Source organism: Streptopelia decaocto (genome assembly GCF_964273445.1).
Source record: "Streptopelia decaocto genome assembly, chromosome: 7".
Lineage (NCBI taxonomy): Eukaryota > Metazoa > Chordata > Aves > Columbiformes > Columbidae > Streptopelia > Streptopelia decaocto.
The window spans coordinates 12,578,000-12,590,344 of NC_138661.1; the positions used below are offsets into that span (position 1 = coordinate 12,578,000).

At 39.5% G+C, this 12,345-nt stretch overlaps 1 long non-coding RNA gene across 2 annotated transcripts in view; it reads left to right on the plus strand.

The window, feature by feature from the left end:
• LOC309442610 overlaps positions 1–11,775 on the plus strand; it is a 36,720-nt gene extending 24,945 nt beyond the window's left edge. The window contains exons 5-8 of one of the 2 annotated variants that reach the window (XR_014184640.1): positions 6,024–6,133; positions 9,870–10,010; positions 10,808–10,940; positions 11,642–11,775. This is a non-coding gene — a long non-coding RNA (uncharacterized lncRNA). The remainder of the gene's footprint in view (positions 1–6,023; positions 6,134–9,869; positions 10,011–10,807; positions 10,941–11,641) is intronic. The other variant, XR_014184641.1, reaches the window with a different exon arrangement.
• The last annotated feature ends 570 nt before the right edge of the window (positions 11,776–12,345 follow it).

Consider the following 12,345-nt stretch of genomic DNA (forward strand, 5'->3'; position numbering starts at 1 on the left):
ATGAAATGATCTCATGATTTGTAAATAATTTGCCCAGATTAATTATAATCATGAAAGTCAGGAATATTTTAAATCACCCTGATTATAGAGACAGATTCTAGTCTTTGCGTGTATACACATGATATACATAATTAGAGCAATGTGCTTCTTTCAAACCAACTGCAATCATGAAATTACTCTTGCCCATTAAACTGTACGGGAGGCTGTGATTACATCCTTTTTATTTTTAATATGAGTTTCCTGCCATTGCCAAGCTCTCAAATGTTTCAAACCAGCTGTAGCAGTAGAACTTTTAGTTCAACACTCACTGTTGTTTAGTGAGTGACATACAGCTTCTTCTCAGTCTGAATTAGCCCTGGACAGACAGATAGGAGTAATGTGAAGTAAAAAACTAAATGCAGAACATCTGGGGACAGAAATGAATGCCTTGATTGAAAACACTCTTCTGGTAGTTTTCTTGCCTGTTGCTATGGGACTATAATATGTTTTTATTACAGGTTTTCTAAAGTGACTGGTATCCTTTAGAGTACCTTTCATGTGCTTTTACCTTGAATTTTGAAAACCAAGTTGTTCATTTGTAATTTATTTTGATATGGTGAAAAAGGCAGCATATTATTGTTCCTGCAATGTCTACACCCCATTCCTAATAAAAATGCGTTTGGACAGAACATTTTCTGGGGAAGAGTCTAGCCTGTATTGGATATTATTTGTGATGATTTAGAGTTCATTAAGCAGCTTTGTGTTGCTGAAAAACTAAACATAAAATGATTGAACTAGCTAAGACATTAATGAAAAGTATCTATTTTATAAATTATATTTCTCTTTTATTTTTTTTGAATTATATTTTCAACTCCACATTTGAAATAAGCTCTGCCATTACAAGTATGCCAATTTCCTTAATTGCACATTAAATATTTTATATACTTTTACTTAGGGTAGAGAAAGTTATTGGTTATTAGTATCATACAAATAGATAACTTGAGCCTTATTTCCATCACAGTGTCAGTTCTTCAGTGCCGTGGAAGTTTTTAGAAAGTAAACAGGGAAAGTCTAACACAATTATCAAAGCACTTAAAGACTGGTCTTTGCAAATGACATTTCTAACTGCACAGGTGTATTTGCTTCCTTAACTGCATGTCACCAAATGCTCAGAATTCAGCATATCCTAGTTTTGGTGCCTCTCAGCTCAGTAGCATTTTCCATAACCATATAGTTTATTTGAAACAAACAACTTGGGGCAAGAATCCAGGACAGTTGCAAAAGCATGTATTTTCTTTTGTCTTGAAGTAGTTGTGTTGTTGCTGAGCATGACTTCGTAACTGGCTGTGTTTCTAAATTCATATGCTATTTACTAAGTTTGTCTGTCTTTCATACTCTAGATTTAACTAGTTGTTCAAATAGATGTCACAAATTTCTGTTGACAACCACAGTAAATCACCGAACATGAGCTGAAATTCAAAGATTTATTTTTAATATCAGCATTTCCCAGGAAATGATCTTTATATAATTTAGTCTAAGCTCCTATGCAACCAAATTTACGTTGTTTAAACCAGTTACTCATGGACAGAGACAAATGAATTAGATTTGTTTGGATTTTGTATTTTGGAAAGGCATCCGGTCTTGATTTAAGAATGTGAAGAGGTGGGGAATCCATGACAGGGTCTCACAGTCAGCATCTTCTGCGTGTTTACAGGCATTGCCTGAAACACCTGCTTATGCTAAGTGTTCCAGCACTTGCTCCAAACTTGGTGTAATTAGAGACATCAGAAAAACTCAAGTTCCTTGGAATGGCAATATTTTGAATGAGGTAGATCCCTTGTTTCAACTGAAAACCTGTTAAGGACTTCCTTTGCTTCAAATGATGCCTTGGACTAAGTACCAAACTCTCTCTGAACAATGGAGGGTGAGAGGTTTCTATTGGAGCAGTTCAATCTAAAATCTAACCAAGATGCATTGAGTCTCTCTTCTGCTGAAGGAACCTGTCGGGGGTCAAGACCCCGGCATGGGTTCGGGCCTACGGCGACGGAGGAAGAAATGCAGCCATCCGATGCGGATGATAAACATGCTTCAATTTATTGATACAGAGCGCAAGCTTTTATAACAGTTCAATTAATTATGCCTACTTGTCAAACACCGATTTGATAGCATACGTAATGAGCCCATCCCAACATACATAATGAGTCCATCCCCTTCTGTGGCCCCCCTGGTATGTGAATTCCCTCGTTATCTCGGAGCTGCCTCCTGGGACTTGTTTATCCAGGCCTTTCTCAGGAGCTGCCTCCTGAGACTGTGAGACTTGTTTATTCAGGCCTTTCCCAGGCAATACCTTCTCACCCACCCTTGTTCAGCTCATGCTAACTAGAGAAGATCTTTTTCATGGAGAGGGTCTCTGGGGTCATGCCCTTTCTCTTTCAGCCATTCTCCAATAGGAACCTGCTTCTCTTAACCAGTTACAGAAGGCTAAGTAGCTAATTTAGGTAGCTAACTCAGATACTTGGGTTGGGAATTTTGTAAAATACCCAGAGCAGTGGATCAAAGCCATTCTGAAGGGCATCTTTTTTGTCCATCTCACAGAGCACAACACCAGAAGTACCTACACCAAACTAATTTTGAAAACTCTGACTTTGACTTAATCATAGAATCATAGAATAGTTTGTGTTGGAAGGCACATTCATAGGTCATCTAGTCCAACCCTCCTGCCATGAGCAGGGACGTCTTTAACCAGATCAGGTTGCTCAGAGCCCCCTCCAGCCTGGCCTTGAATGTTTCCAGGGGTGGGGCATCTACCACCTCTCTGGACAACCTGGGCCAGTGTTCCACCACCCTCACTGTAAAAAAATTCTTCCTCATGTCCAGCCTGATTCACCCCTCTTTTAGTTTAAAATCATTACTCTTAGTCCTATGGCAACAGGCCCTACTAAAAAGTCTGTCCCCGTCTTTCTTATAGGCCCTTTTTAAGTACTGAAAGGCTGCAATAAGTTCTACCTAGAGTCTTCTCCAGGCTGAACAATCCCAACTCTCTCAGCCTGTCTTCATAGGAATGCTTGAATATGTAATACTGTTTCACAGAAGCACACAAAAAAATCAAGCCAGGCATATAGCAAACTGTTGCTTCAAGGAAGACCAACTCAAAATGGGGCCTCCAGTGGACTCCATTTATACCCTAGTTGAATCTGAGCTGTGGTCATCTATGGTCAGTGGTCTAGAAACTTCTCTCAGCTGAAGCCTTTCCTTGGATAAGGGCTCTGTCTGTCGACCAAGGGGTGTGTACATGACCATAGTGGTCCATCAGTCTAGAAGTTTCTCATGCTCTGGGGAGTGGGGGAGAGGTGCCTCTGCCACACACTGCTAGTGCTGATTGCACAATGCACTCTTTACACAAGAGATTTCTATAAAACTATGTAGTTCACTTAGATCAAACAGTATCACTTTTCTGAGCTTCAATTATGAAATCTTTGCCCAGATCTACTTCAGTCCTATGAAAAATTAGTGCAGTTTTCTAGCTGGTATCAATTAGTAACTGTTATATTTTTCCATTAGAAAAACAAACAAACTAACTAACTAATGGTAGTTGTCTAAAAATTCCAGTCCATACAGCATGAATCCATTTGGATTTTCTACATTGCAAGATAAATTTCAGAAGGCTGAACTAGGGAAAGAATGGAGAAAGAAGGCAAATGCAGATTTTGACATTGCATCTGAGCATAAATTGATTGCTTTCCAGTTTCATTCTATCCTCTTAAAGGATAAATTATTTTGGATTAAAATTTGTTTGTGCAATTAAAAAGGAAAATTTATTGTTCTTTTATTTTTGTGCTGTGATAAAAACAATAGAGTTTTCTCAAAAATCAGATGTTCACCCTGGATACTTAGGACATTTCAAGGGAATATACAACAGTTAATCTCTCACTAGCAAAGTTTAAGCTTTATGTAATACTCATGACCAGTCTCTCTGAGTGTGAGTTGGGCATCTTTACAAGCTCCTAAAAGTAGGCTGCATAAATGCTGATTTTCTACCTCCATTTGATAAAAAAAAAAGATTCCTGCATAGTACTTTCACAGTATTCATCACCAAAGCTAGCTTTGTTCTGGAATCTGACAGCCATTTTCTTTTTCAACTGAAGCAAAACAAAAAAAAGAGTGCAAAATTTTCCTGAATATGAACACTGACCAATAAAACCCGGCTGCTGTAGGAGGAAGAAATTAGTGCTTGCTGCACCTAATGGTAAAGGATTAAATCACAAACTCTGAAGGGCTTTCTTAGGAGACATCCAGAGAGGAGTGGGTGGACAGTCACTGCCTTCCCATACTTAGCCATGATGGGAGGGACAGTACAGCCAGATCTTGGACATGAGATTTCCTCCCACTGATAAGAACTGACCTAAAGCAGTTTTTAAAGCACTTAGAATGTTTTGTTAGCTATAGTAGTAGTAACAATTAAGTTATTAATATAACTTCTCTTGGTGTAGGCAGATCTACATCTAGCTGAAAATGAAGAGAACAAAAAGAGGAGAAACAGATTTATTTCTGAATTCAAACATATCTAAGTTCCCAAAGTTTCACTGAGTTCCCACCACCCGCCATCCTGAAATTACACCAGTGTGTGCAATGTTGGCAGAACATGAAGCTTACAGCAAATGTGCATGTTATTTTTCTGGATTGCACTGAGCACTCACTGTCGTGTTTAGCAACCAGATCTCAAAGGTTTCTGTGGTTGGCCAGAGCTGATATTGAAAGCCAGGATGGTTCAGCTACAGAAAATGAACTAAAATTTGATGTGAACCAAACAGATGTGTCCCCAAACTGCTGCAAATCAACACAATGTTCCTGTGCTGTCCTGCATAGAAACTGATGCCCCTGTACCTTTGCACCACAGACTGAGCAGCCTCTCATGCCTTTGTCCTTCTAGTGCAAGCAACTGCTCGGTTCCTCCTGCAGCAGTTACAATCCCTCAGCTGCTTGAGACAACCAGTACCATGCACCCTTCAGCACAAGCTGTAGGTCCTGTCTCATCAACATGCGCCATATGTGCCCTTCCACCTGCAGAGAAGCTTCCCAATTCCCTGCCTGAGTGGCAGCTCTCCCCCTGGGAACAGCTACCCCAAGTCAGGCAGCTGCCAAGTGGATGAAACCTGACATACAAATGGGCATCCAAGGGTTTAGGTGCTAGATGGTGATCAAACAGTCCCTGCCGAACAAGACTGGGTGATGGAGGGCAGGCCACAGGAGGTTTTCTGTGCTCTAATTATACGCATTCTTGAAGTTACGGTTACTCAAAAAAACAAAACTAGACTTTGCTGTTATATGCTAGATATAGGGGCTATGTGCAGTATGTGTGATATGTGTGTACATAGACATGAATATGAACAAGGCTCCCAAAGCACTGTCGCTTATAACATGAGACAATGATCTCATGAAAGACATACCTATGACATACAACATTAGTCTCCAGTTTGGATTGTGAGCAATCTCTGAATTTGGTCTATTGGCAAGTTGTTGTGGATTTATGACATGTTAGATTTTCTTGGTTTAACACTTACCAAAGTGTCTACTTGCCACTATGTCCTGGACACTCATCTGTGTAAGTTGCTCATTTCTGCCTACATTCAAATACTTTCCCACTTGTGCATTCATCCCATCAACCTCTGTCTCCACTCCAAGCCTGTATGTCTGTAGGAACAATTATGGACAAGTCCATTTCTGTTTCTAAAGCTATGGATTTATGAACCCTCCCCATGTCCTCTTTCACTCCCTTGGATGCTAGTGCCTGCTAGCTGGCTGAACTTATCCCCTCTCTTGGATCTGCCCTCAGAAATAAACATGCCCCGGCTCTTGTTTCTAGCAGAACTCTAATAAAACCTGGACACAGGCTGCAGTAATCAAAAATCTGCTCAGATGACAAAGAAAAACAAGAGAAGTTTGGGATATAGAGTCCATACAGAGCTCTGTTTTAACTGTTGTTCTTCAGTCTTTGATTTATTTTACTCCTGGTACACTTTGCTCTTGGTTCTGTAATCACTCAGGGGCAAGAAGGCCAACTCCTGAAGGCCTACTTAATTCAGCATCTGTGGTCTAACTGATCAGCATTACGTAAGATGAACTTCAGCATAACATAACCAGTCCCAACTGAAAGGTACGTTGCTGCACAACATATGCAAAATACATGATCATGTGAAGGATTAACAAATTACTTGGCCTCATTCTCCTATTCTATAATCTCTTCCATGTGGGAACGTCCCTGCACCCAGACGGAGCCCCTGTGGCCTCCCAGAGGTTCTCTGCTCTGCTGCCATGGCTCTGTCTGTGAAGTGGTGTTATTAGGGACTGTCCTTGACATGACGTTTTCTAAAGTGTTTGTTTCCTCAGGTAATTTTGTGGGGCTTTAATGAGGTTGAGGGAGAAGAACACTAAAGAGGAAGGGAATGAACCTGGTATTATGCCAGAACATGTGGTGGATAGTAGTAGTCTGATTTCTACCATGGAGGTGTGGCAGCCAATGAGCTCAATATTTCCCATATTAATGCATGTTAAGGTTGGCAAGAAGACGCTTAGACAAAAACAAGAAGCGTAACTAGGAAGGCTAAGAAATACTTCATTAATATTATTCTCCCACCCCATATTTGTATGTATACAGAAAACCCTCTGTGTCTTTTTAACTCTATTCAGATTAAACAGAGAGATGATGAACAACCTTAAGTGACCAGTTTGGCAACAGTTTGGAAATGCTACACCCAGAGATAATTTTATGCATTGAGATGTGTGGCACACTGCAAGTTAATAATTTAGGCCATGAAAGAATGAATAAGATAAAAAAGGATTCCTTCTTGTCAGTCAGCCACATGTGTTTCATAACACATTGTGTTTTAGAATCATTGGAAGCAGTTTTTGTTATTAGCACCTGCTGGGAAGACAGAAAAGTGGCAGTGGAAAAGATTAGTATAAAAATGTTAATTCTCTTGATATTGTCCAGAGTGGCAACGTTTTTTTCCCCTGAGGTACTGACATAAACATCCATTTTGATTTTATTCAAGGACAAGCCTGGAAGGGAAGATGCTTTAGAGTTTGGGCTTTTTTTAAACTAAAACTAATTGAAACTAGCTTATTTTCCCAGCTATTTTAACTTCGCAAAGTCTGCTGAAAGAAGGCAGTATATGTTTATAGTAGACTCTTCTTCAAATTTTTGAAGGCTTCCATTAGAATTACTGAAAGAAGATAAAATGTTTTGCACATTTACCATTGTGTATTCTGTTTTAGCTCTAACTTCAGCCCCAGTATATTTGCTTTGTGTTTGTGCTTTGGGTTGGTTTCACTGCTGAAGACATAACAAATTATACATAAAAGAGAGTGATCTTATAAGATGATGTTCATTAGGCAGTTCTAACTTCTGATGCATCAGAAACCATATGCTTTGTGCATTGGCTTACAGCTGCAAAGCAGATTTTAAACTACCAAATTAAGGCTTGGTGCCAGTTTCCAGTGAAGCCAAGAGCAAAACTCCATTTATTTCAGTGGTTCAGGGTGAAGTGTGTAATAATCACAACTACAAATTAAGAGTTTTTGGTTTTGAGCCAAAACCTCCTCTTCCCTTCTGCAGGTTTGCAATGCTGAAAATGCAGGTGAACAGTCCCCACTCTTTCCTGCACTTTTTTTAATGGAGACAGATATAAAAAATGCAGTCTGTTTTTCAGTTTTTCTTATCCCTCCTGTTTCCTTACACTACAAATGGAAGTTCAGTAACCCTGGGCAGACAGGTTATAAAGAAAAAGGAGTGTGGAGTGTCCAGAGTTTCTGGTCATCCCACAGAATGGCTATGTGAGTGCCTTATAGCTTCTTTGGGATGGAGGGGCAGGTCCTGTCCATTGATGCCCCTGCTGTTGCCATGGATACTGTGCTACTTCTGATACAGTTCATAGCCTGATGCTTAGCTCAGGTAGCAAAACGATAGACTATTTTTGGTTGTTTTGGAAGAGGCCTACCCAAGCTATGAAGGAGGCATTTCGGGAGATGTGCCCACCCTTTGTTAAAAATCGAAGTAATTTATTATTATTTTTGTGCAACATTGAATGGTGCTATCCTCTGTACTAGAACAAAATTTGTAACGTGCCTCCAAATTAATGATGGGCGACTTCCAAAGTACTGAAAGGATTTCAGAACATACATCTCCTTGAAACAAAAATGGTTGAGTGGGGTCCCTTTCATGCTTCTCTTATTTACTTCCTGAAGTGCTTTTCCATCTTTTAAAAGCTTTCTGCCCCTTTTATCTTGTCAAAAGAAACTAGGCTTGTGGCTTGTACACTGAAAGCATTCACTGTCTAAGCAAGCTTGAGCCTCTTAGCAGGGAGTCCATACTGGACTTAAAGCAAAAACCTATCCCTAATCCTGGAATCATCATGAAACAGAGAATGTTAGAGTCATTTACAGCTGCCTGGCATTGTTGCTGAGGGATGAATTGAAATCGCTGGTCTGCCAGGCTTGTCAACACCTTTGAAATCTGCCGCCTCGCCTGGTTCCCCAAAGAACTCCTTGGAGAGAGTGAAGGAGCCAAACTGACAGCCAAAGACAGAGTCCACCTACTTGTCCCTTTTTTTCCTTTGTCTTTGTTTCCTTTCCGCTTTTATAATTGCCTTTCTTCTTGCTTGTTTTTATCCTAACATTAATGTTGTAATATTGGTAAGTGGTTTAATTAGAAGATTTATTAACTTGTGTTTTCAATCTTTTTACTGAGAAAAAGTACCAAAAACTTAACATAAAAATAAAAGCTATTACACAATCCACTAGTTGGGTGCAGTCTGTCCCCTTTGAATTCCATGGCTAAACTCCCGTTGGCTTTCATGGGAGCCTATTAAGGAGCAAGCTCTTGTTATTTTGTAATATGCATGCCACATGGGATCTCAATTTAGTCACTTAAACTAAAGGCACCCAAACAAGTGGCCTTTTTTTTGGTGATGCGAATGACTCAAGGGGCTAAATGGTAATACATGTGCCTAATTTTAGTACAGCCACAGCTGAATATGGTAAACATAGCCTAGTATCATGACTACATCTATATGGGTTCGCATTTATCAGTCACTCTGGGAATGGTTGACAATGCATGCATCAAAAATACTTTTGTTGGGTATATCCCATAAGTAAAAAATAAAAGCAGATAATAAAGGAGAGAAGTAAATATGAAACACAAATCTTGGAGTAGCTCGACAACAGTAATTAGTGCCTGTCTGAGGCTTTCTCCATGATAGTAATTAATCACCTCTTTTCAGTGTATTTCTAATATTGCAAATTACTAATGCTTTAAAAATATAAAGCAATTTAAGCTGTCATCAGAGCTGGGACAGTGTTTTCCTGGAGCAGCACTCTGCAGAGAATTTGGTTAAGATCCAAGAACTGGTAAATTTAGAGCAGAAAGTGTTTAGTGCACTTGGTTATTAAACACCAAACTATAAACAAGTGCTTCAATATTTGTAAGATCATGACTTCCAACATAATATCAATTAAAAAAATTAGGTTTCCAAGTTGCAGTAATATAAACGAAGACTCTTAGAATTCACTAAGCCATTGTTTGTTCTTTTCACAGATTGAATATTAAAATTTGTCTTGCCAGGCATGTTCCAGACTATTCTAAAGTGCCCACCTTTCAAGCCTCAGGTTTAAAGAAAGGAAGAACCTAACCTCTAGAAATATCTCCATTAGTGGTCCTGCTTTGACCCTATTTGGGTCTTTAGAAGCCACATATGCTAGGTCAGATTGTGCTGTTCTACTTTAACAGTAATGAATATCTAATGCACCAAAATTTGGAAGTTCTTTAGAGGATGTTCCTATTCTCTGAAAATCTTTCTTATACCATTCCTTGTTTTTTATGTCATTATTCCCAGATTCCAGGTGCCCATTAAACCTGCCAGGAAAAGAAGTCCAAGAAAAAATGGTACTTGCCATCTTCTATGGCTTTATTCCAGCAGATCTCTGGGCTCCAAAGAGGTTAGCTGTGTCACTCTTGTCCTAGTAACAAGTCCACTGTGAGTAACGTGATTTTTATTAACAGTGCCAGGTGGCTGGAAACAGTCTATTGAACAACTTGTTGATGGCCATTCCTCTGGGAATGTCTTGTTGTCACGATTGCTGGGACATGACACCAACTGAGACCCTTCATCACTGACACTGCAAGTGTTCTCAACCCTTCTGGCATTTATCTCCAGAAGCAGCTGTCTGAAGTTGAGGTGTTAGGAGCACATTTCCCTCGTTAGCCCTGGAATTGAGCTCAAGTACAAGCAGAAGTTTCTTTGTTTCTCTTTGAATAAAATATGCATTTTATGAGTGGTAATAAATGCAAATAACCATGGGGTAGGCAGAAGTCTGTTGGAAGACAGAGAGCGCTCATTCTTCAATAGAGACAGTGCTTTTCTGGGTTGTTGCTGCGTCCTTTGATAGACTTAAGAGAGTGAGAGCACACAAAAAGGAGTTCTCAGTCTTTAGTGATAACTGTGTTCTATTCATTTCTAGAAATGTGTGGAGAGTCTCAGGATGAATTCTCTTTCTTCTTCCAGATATCAGTGTTGGTTTGTTCTGCTTCTGTGGCTGTTTTGTTATCATTCTCCAGGGGCAAGGCCAACCCTGGATGCTATTGAAAAGAATAGTGTGCCTTTTAAGATCTGATTAATTGAGCTACTATTTTTTTTTCCTTCGATCTATTGGGCCATAGTAAGGGGGAATCTGCTTGCAAATTGAGCAGTAACGTCTGTTTCTTGCAAATGAACTTTGGATCCTGGTCCTCAAATTTCTGAAAGGATTGATCAAATTTTTTCCATCTGTTAAGGTGTATTCTCCTCCTTGAGACTTGCAACTGGTGCTAATGACCCTCACATGCTTCCTGTGAACCTGCATCAATTTTCTCACTGATATATCTACCAAAGAAGATGTGTTCATTATTGAATATTATCTTCTGGATGGTAAGACAGTATTTTTCTCTGTATCATACCCATTCTTCATGGGATGAGTTTAATTATTTATTTTTTTCATTTTTTAAGAGCCATTATTATTTCTGGCTTAGGATCCCATCTCATTTAGTAACTTACATTTTATCTAATCTTCATGTCTTTCTTCCACACTATGAATGCCAGTAAGGCTCTACCTTATTTCTTATTTCTTTTTCTTTTTTTTTTTTCCTGATTTCTGACAGGATCAAAAAATCCAGATGTTTTCTGAGCTCTTTCAATGAACAGCTGAGTGATCTGGAGTTACTGTCATCTCTGTGTGCAGACTGTTCATGTAGATAAGAGACTGCCATGTCCTGTTTAGAGACTGCAGTCAAGGCTGCATCCATGATTGCAGCAAACACCACTAGCTCATCAGCTAAGTGAGTAGTAATGCTGAGAAATTTCATCTTTCCTGTCATCTGCTGAGCATTCACGTGGAGCTCTTTTCAGTTTCATGAGACCCTGGGACATCCCAGAAGTATCCGGGAATGGTGCTGCACTTGGCAGTGTTCTTACAATCTTGGTTGGTATGAAGAACTTCCATTACCTCTCTGTGGTAAATATGCAGCCCTCCTCTGTGCTCACATGGTGTCAATATAGAAGAACAGCTTCTTTAAAAGTAAGAATGTTTCTTCAAAATATGCGTATAGATTTCTTTCCTTTTCTCCTCACAGTGGACCTCAAGGAAGACAGAGAATATTTTTTTCCTCTAGAGAAAGGAATGGAAACTACTGTGGAAGGAAAAATTACATGGTCAGGAAGTATTTCTTCTACCTTCTTCTATGGCGTGAATATATTTGTACACTATATATATTAATAAAGCTTAATTTCCTGATAAGTTGTCTCTCTTCCTTTCCAAAATCTACACATAAAAAATGCCAATGGAACTGAGTATTACCACATTGAAAGGGTTGTCATATTGCTTTTGGGAAAGCATTAGCCAGGGATGCTAAGCTCCACTCCTTGCTTTGAAAGTCTACCACATGAATAAATATCACCAATCATCACTGTTTGTCATTAGCAAGTAACAGTTGCAACTACTGGGTTCTAGAGGCATTTTTTATTCTGAACATGTCTTTCATGTTGATGTACTTAATTGGTGGCAATAAGGCAGCTATGCTTGCCACTGGGGTGAGAAAAACCTGACACCTGCTCCATCCTGGATATAAATATTCCATAAAGATGCTATCTACCCAGCTTGTGCCCAGGAGATTAGCATTTGACTCTTAGCAGGAGGGGGTTATTGTGGCCTGCCCATGTTAATTGCCCTGTTGCTGCCTTCTTCTAATGCCCCGAAGAGACTTGCTTCACTTTACCTCACTCTGGTGGCTCGCTTCCTTTTTGCAGCGTGGATAAGGAAGGTTTTGTGATGCTTTTC